At 37.3% G+C, this 8,020-nt stretch overlaps 1 pseudogene; it reads right to left on the reverse strand.

The window, feature by feature from the left end:
* Positions 1-2,002: 2,002 nt before the first annotated feature.
* On the reverse strand, positions 2,003-4,175 carry LOC102864302 (annotated as a pseudogene).
* Positions 4,176-8,020: the final 3,845 nt, after the last annotated feature.

Below are 8,020 nucleotides of genomic sequence, written 5' to 3' on the forward strand. Positions count from 1 at the left end.
GGTATCTCTGTTCCTGATCTTTTGTAAATGTCACTTCATGGCAAAATAAAATAATGACATAAGCAGCTTCATAGAAGGAAGCATATGAGGATGCGAGACTATAAATGTACAAAGGTCAAAGCAGAAAAATGAATCTTAGAAAACTTTAATAATGAAACAGTCCTTTTATTTATTACTGTGATTTAAGAGAAAGTTTACAAAGTAAATTGGTTTACCATTCAGCCATTCATACATTTTGTTTTAATAATGAAATAATCTTATTTTACCAAATATTTTACTTTAGTTGTAGTTATTTAAGGAAATGCAAAAATATTGAATCCTTTCATAAAGTTAATTTTACTCTGTTCAAGTTTCTAAGACTCCTTTTTCTATAAATTAATTGAAAATTGATTGAGGCTGCTATTCATAGAAGTATAGATGGAAATAGAAAATTGATCCTAGGAAAACTGTGAGAACACAAGTATTTATATGTGTTGTTGTTGTTATATGCTGTCAAGTTGACTCCAGCTCATAGTGACCCTAGAGACGGGCAAAGCAAAACCTGCCCATTTCTGTGCCTATTATTCTGGTTACTGTGTCAATTCATCTTGTTCGGGGTCTTCCTCTCTTTTGTTGACCCTCTACTTTTAAAAAAATAATACCCATTTCAAAGCACTGGTTCCTCCTGATAACATACCCAAAGTATGTAAGATAAAGACTCATCATCTTCACTTTTAAGCAAAGCATAGCATTCTAGCTACACGCATTCTTTTGATACACTATGGAATATTCACTATTCTTCATCAATATCACAATTCAAAAGCATCAATTATTTTTGCATCATATTCATTGCTCAAATTTTACAGATATGAAGCAATTGAAAGTACCATAACTAGAGGCTTGTGCACTTTAGTCTATAAAGTGACATCCTTGCTCCTTAGCATTTTAGAAAGGTTGTTACAGCTGATGTGCTCGATACAACATACCACATGGTTAATGATTACTGTTTCAATGAGTTTTGACTAAATCACTAAATCCCACGAAGTGTATTGAAGTAAAGCCATCTGGAATTCACTCAATAACCTGATATTAAGCAACTTCCTGTGTCCTAAGAATGCATTTAACCTTCTTAAGGTTATTTACCAAGACTGCAATACTTAAACTCCCATTCATTCTCTGTCCTCATCCCACTCACTATATTTGGATTTCTTTCACAATTTTTTTTAATTAGAAAAGGAAGTGTAAACACAATGTGTAAACATATACCAGTGCATTTGTTATAGTTGTTGTTCTTAACTGTTATTGAGTTGGTCTTAGAGTCATGGCAACAAATTCACAAATTAAATGTTTCCTGGCCTTGCCTCATCGGACCATTGCAATCCATGTTTTTGTTACTGTTATCTGCCTTCGTGTTGAATGTGACTCATAGTGACCATATGAACTCTGTTCTGTCTTGTACCATCCTCACAATCTCTGACACACTTGAGCACATTACTGCAGTCACTGTGTCAATCCACTTGGTTGAGGATCTTTCTTTACACTCTCACCTGAGGAGACAAATAAGAAGGAGAATAAATAGTAGAAGGAAATAAAATAATTGCCTTCTTTAACAACTGCCTCCTTTATCATTATGCAAGCTGAGTGGTGTCTAGATTCTGTAGAATAATTCTAATTAAATGAAGGAAATGCAGAATAGAACTCCAAATTTTTATGGAATCTAAATTTGCCGAAGCCATAGAAGCTGGATAAACTCCTGAAAATGTTTTTCTGCGACATTTAGACCTTAAACTAAAAATGTTCTCTAAAGTCATCATAAAACCAACAAATAGTTTAGCTGAACAAATAAAAATGTCTGCTTTGAGCATGGTGTTTTTTTTTTTTAAATGGGAATTTATTATTTTAATTGTGATTTTTTCACATCATTCTTTTTTTATTATTATTAAAGAGATTAACCTCTAAAGGATCACTCCAATCTTATTGTCCATTAAATCTGTGGAGCAAAGCTGGATTTCGAGTAGGTGTTTCAGCATATGGATGGTTCCTCTACTGTCTGGGCGCCCTCAGTTACAGCTTTGACACATTTGGCCATTGTCTGTGAGGCTCTGCTAATTGAATCTGTCATGTAGAAGTCTTTCATTGTTAGCTGTGGTGGGACCAGTGGATCAGCAAGCAGTTGTTGATTTACTAGCTTTGTGAGCTCATTTGATTGTTGGAAGTAATTGGCTCCTTCAACATCATCATATCGAATGAGATTAGGAGAGACATCTTCTAATCTGTTCCTCACTTGATCCAGAGTATCATATGGAAGAGTACTACCAGCAATCTCAGAGAGGGCTCTTATAATTTTCCAGTCTTCTCTTGCTAACCCAGGTGGTGTCACTGCTACTTTTGTCTGTTGTGCTCTGCCCTCCGTGTTGACGTAAGTGGCAGACTTCTCTGTGTAAGCGGCTCCTGGGAGAATCACATAAGCCATAGGAGCTCCCACATCACCATGATGCCCTTGATAAATAATGAAACAATCCTTTGGCAAATCCTGTCGAGTTTCACAACCTCCATCTGCTCCGAGGAGAAACAGCACTTTAGGAGAGTTCTTCCTGGTTGCTTCCACCCCAGGTTTATAGCCAAGGTCCAGAGCCACTACTTGACTTGCAATCCTGTGAAGGATATTCATTACTTTCCAATCAGCAGGAACACCACTGCTTGTCCGGATCTTATGGGCAATGCTGGAAACAGCAGCAAGGATGGCCACCCCATCATCTCTCTGAAGTGCTGAACTGCCTAAAACCACCATAGGCTTTTTAGCTTCCTTTAAGACTGGGTTGAATGGATGTCTATCTGAAGCAATGTCTTGAAGAATTTGGGGGGTGTCTCCTAGATGGTCGTATCTGTAAGTCAGATCCACTGGACTGCCTATAAGTGCCACTTTTAAGTCATTATGAAGCCAGCTCTTTCGAATTCTAGCATTAAATAATGGTGCTTCAAACCGTGGATTTGTACCGACCAGAAGGACAAGATCTGCATCTTCCACACCAGCAATTGTAGTATTAAGAAGATAGTTGGAACGTAAGTCGGTGCCAGCTCCAGCAGCAGGGAAGACCTCTTCTGTGCATAAGGTATCAGAGTCCACTTTATTTAGCAAATCCTTGAGCGCTACGAGGGACTCAGCATCCACAAAGCCACCTGCAATTGCTGCTTCATCCTTGCCATGAAAACTCTGCAACATTCCAGCCACACAAGAGAGGGCATCCTCCCAGGAGTTATACGTTAAAAGCCCTTTTTCATTTCTGACCATCAGCTCAGTAAGCCTTTGACATTTTAGCCCATCATAGGCAAATCTAGTTTTATCAGAGATCCATTCTTCATTTATGTCCTCATGCATCCTTGGCAAAATCCTCATCACCTCTCCAGTTCTTGTGCTTACCACGATGTTACTTCCAACTGCATCCATTACATCAATGGATTCTGTTTTCCTGGTTTCCCAAGGTCTTGCAGTAAAGGCGTAAGGCTTACAGGTCAGGGCACCTACAGGGCAGATATCAATGATATTCCCAGACAGCTCAGACATGAACATCTTTTCAATATATATGCCAGCTTGCATATCATTTCCTCTGCCTGTTGTTCCCAAATCATCTACTCCTGCAATCTCGCTTGCAAACCTAATACAACGAGTGCACTGTATACATCTGGTCATAATCGTCTTTAACAATGGTCCAATGTACTTGTCCTCCACAGCATGTTTCCCCTCTAAAAATCGGCTTCGATCACTTCCAAACATCATGGACTGGTCCTGGAGATCACATTCACCTCCCTGGTCACAAATAGGACAGTCCAGTGGATGATTTGCTAATAAGAACTCCATCATACCTTCTCTGGCTTTCCTAGACTTCTCTGAGTTGGTTAGAATATTCCAACCTTTCATCACAGGCATGGCACAAGCAGCTACAACCTAAGGAGCTTTCTCAATTTCAACAAGGCACATCCTGCAGTTACCAGCAACAGACAACCTTTCATGGTAACAGAATCGAGGGATCTGCATGCCAACTTTCTCACAAGCTTGGAGGACAGTCCACCATGACAGACTGACCATCCACAAATACTTCAATCAAGTTGCTTGCTGCTGTGGACACTGTGCGAACACATCCTTTAGGAGCCTGTGCAAGGCCAGTTAAGGCCCTTTTTACAGTTATCCTTAGCATATTGCTTCTCTCGGGAGTCTCAGAGGCTGTCTGGACAAGTGTCGGAATCACACCGAGCCCCTGAGAGGCCAGGTCAATATGGCGGCCCCGGTTAACTCTTTAATTGTGATTTTAATGAATGTTTTCAGAGATGTTAAAGTTTCATTCATTCATTGTTGCATATTTTGCCTGCTTTCCTTCCCTTCTCCCTCCCCCAGTTCACTTAAAAAAATATTAATTCATTGTTGCACAATTACCTCCCCCCATTCTCTTTGCAATGAGGTACTTCTTATTTTGGGCTGTTGTTGTACATATTATATATTCCTAATCATATATTCTTTTTAAACAGTTCTTTCCTTCATCTGTCACAATGCAATGATCATTATCTATCCTCTCTTACCCTATTCTCCTCCCAAACCCCCATGTCAGACCTGCTTTACAATAGTGGAGCTATGCAGTGTTTTTTTCTTGTGTGACTGAGATATTTCACCCAGCATGATGTGCTTCAAGGTCCATTTGATTCAGCAATGCCACTACTGGGAATATACCCTAGAGAAACCATAACCACCATCCAAACAGATATAAGCACATCCATGATTGTTGCTACGTTATTTACTATAGCAAATGAATGGATAGGAAAACTATGGCATATTGATACAATGGAACACTATGCAGCATTGAAAAAACAATGAACTCATAAAACATTACACAACATGAAGGACCCCGGAGCCCAGCCATTATGCTTTTTAAAAGAACTGTCTAGTGGCTTAGTGATAAGAGATTTTGCTGCTAATCCAGAGGTATCCAGTTTGAATCCAATAGCTGTTTCATGAGAGAAGATGGACAATCTCTTCCATGTCATTTACTAGCCTTTGAAAACCCACTGGAGCACCAGTTATTGGTTAGTTCCTACTCAGTTGTACACAAAACCAAAAAGAAAAAAGTTGACAACAGCAGCTTGAATGTTTTTAAGGAAAACTTAGCATGCAGTGGGTTCATATTAATGGGAAATAGTTCAGAAAAAAAAATGAGAAAGTTTACAGAACCGAGAGAATACCATTAATGTTGTTGTATTATATGTATAGAAACTATTGAATTGATGAGTGTTTTTCTGTGTATACTCCACAGGATGGGAAGTAAATGAGGTTATGTATAACTGACATTAAAGTATTTATTTTCTGGGTTTGGGGAATTTTTGTACTATACTTCATTGGCTTATCCTTCTTGCTCCCAGCATATTTTTAAATCCTGGTATTGAGAGGTATTTACTGATACAGGGTAATACTATAAAAACGTTTATTATCTTAAGGCCTCATAGAAAACCCTCTTCCTAGAGACTCTAATAATTGCTTACATCCTGCCATTGAATGACAGATATTCTGTAGTTGTGTAAGACAGTTCCTTTTATTGTAGAAGTGGTGTCCAAAATTGTATAATAAAGCATTCACTTCTGGACGTGAACAGACTCTAAGTAGGAAGAGACATCAAACAATTAAAAATATAGCTGAAGATTATCTCAGATCTACTTAACTTGCACCCCTTATAGCATTTAAAACTATGTTCATGGATTTAATGTGTCTTTAAAAAAATTACAAAAACTAATTTAAATGTGATCAAGGGATTAAGGGTAAAACTAAAAGTGATAAATATCATCAAAGGAAAAACTGGGGTCAAATTTAGAAGTCTTAAACTACGGATAAATCAACTATCAAGCATGAAAAGAAAAATGTACAACCGGGAGAGGATTAATAGATGAATGAGCCCTTCTGGAAATTGAAGCCTGCATGCATCAAAAGATTTCTCAAAAAAAGTAAAATGACTGAGAAGAAACATTTATCAATGATTTTAGGCTTTTAAACTATGAAAAAAATAAATTTCTATTTGTTAAAAGGCCCAAACTTAAGAAATTAAGAATCAGGGCAATCAGCATTTTTAGTTTGTTGATATTCTCTGCACATATAATGTCTTTCAAAAACTCAGATTCCATCCAACATGAAAAAAGAATTTCAAAAGTTATGATGAAATAATTCCATAGGACAAGGCATGGGTGTGTGTATAAATACAAAATTCATTGGCCTTATTGGTCTTTCTGTTTCTAAAGGCCTTGAACATGAAGTGAAGTAGAATGATCTAGCAACTTAAATACTACTACAAGAAGATTCTTGTTGATTACATCCTCCATGCTTAACACTGCATTAAACATTTCATTTTAATAATTTAATTGCTGGAGAGAATGAAAAAAGTTGAAAGCAAAGTAAGAGGACTGGTATTCAGAAATTATAAGCTTAGTGACAGAAGGAAAGTTGGATATCGAAGATCAAATTTTTTACAATCAATGGTTTATTTATTGAAAATAACTTTAAAAAAACATGAATAGTGACAATACCTATGAACCTTACCTGATGGACTACAGAAGAATTAGACTGAATACATCTGTGGCAAAAATTGTTGGAGAAGTTCAGCATCAGAAGTCAAAACCATGCCATGTACTAACACTGGAACAGACTATCAATTATTCTTGTGCAAGTTTAAATGGAAGCTAAGAAAAACTGAAGGAAATCCACAAAACCCAAATATCACCTTGAGTTAAAAATCATCTCAAGATTAGATTTGAGGCATTTAACACTACTCATGTTCATATACCAAATGAGTTGTGGATGACAGCAAGGATATCATCCACGAAGAGAGCAAAGTGTCATTACAAAGACAGGGGACAAAGAAAATACCAAGGTGGATATCAAATGAGACTCTCAAAATTGTACTAGAGCCTAAAGAAAAGCAAAGGGAAGAAATGATGACATAAAAGAGATGGATGGAAGATTTCAAAGGGCATTTTGAGAAGAGAAAGTAAAGCATTAAAATAAAATGAGCAAAAAGCTAGAGTTAGAACATAAAAAGGGAAGAACTCGTTCAGCATTTCTCAAACTGTTTACAAGTGGTTATTTTTATAAACCAGAGACACCTCAGCTATATCTCAGTTGCATATTGAATTTCTTGAGTGGGAGAATCTTAAATTAATGTAATTCAGTTTATTTTTTAGTGTGACATTCAAATTTAGAATTGAGGTAAAGCCAAAAACTTCAAGAGCATATGCCTGCTGGTCTATCCTTCTTAAATAAATCCGTGATTGCCCTTTCTAAGACCTTCTCAGAGCCTTCTTTAACTCAGTGGCTACATATTCTTTTAATCTTCTGCATCTCTTCCTCATATTGCTAATTCAGGGAAGTGTCTAATAAACATGGTCATGTAGAGATGGAAATAACTCACCATCATCAAGTGGGAACCAACTCATAGGTAACCTTCCAGGGAATTTTTGGGAAGCTGTAAATCACATGGGAGGAGATTGTCCATTCTTCTCCCTTAGAGCGACTGGTGGATTCTAACTACAAAAGAGGGGCCACCTTTGGGTTAGCTACACAACTCACTATGAACTATATATAGTTCATTAAGTATAATTCATTGAGCTCGTTAGAACCCAATTGTTGTTGTTAGGTGCTATCAAGTCAATTATGACTCATAGTGACCCTATCAACAGCTGATCGGAATCTTGCCTTATCCTGTGCCATTTTCACCATTTCTGACACACTAGAGCCCATTGCTGAAGACAGTCTATCTTATTGGGGGTCTTCCTTTCTTTTGCTTACTTTCTATCTTTCTAAGTATGATGTCTCTTTCCAAGAATTAGCTTCACCTAGCAACATGTCCAAAGTCTAAAAGTTGAAACTTCCCATCTTTGCCTACTAGGAGCACTCTGGCTGCACTTTTTGAAAGAGATATCTGTTTGTTTTGATAGTCCATAAGATATGCAATACTTTCCTCCAGCACCACAACACAAAGGCATCAATTCTCCTTCTGTCATCCTCATT

The sequence above is a fragment of the Elephantulus edwardii genome, unplaced genomic scaffold (genome assembly GCF_000299155.1).
Source record: "Elephantulus edwardii isolate Elephantulus edwardi_28Jun2011 unplaced genomic scaffold, EleEdw1.0 scaffold00062, whole genome shotgun sequence".
NCBI lineage: Eukaryota > Metazoa > Chordata > Mammalia > Macroscelidea > Macroscelididae > Elephantulus > Elephantulus edwardii.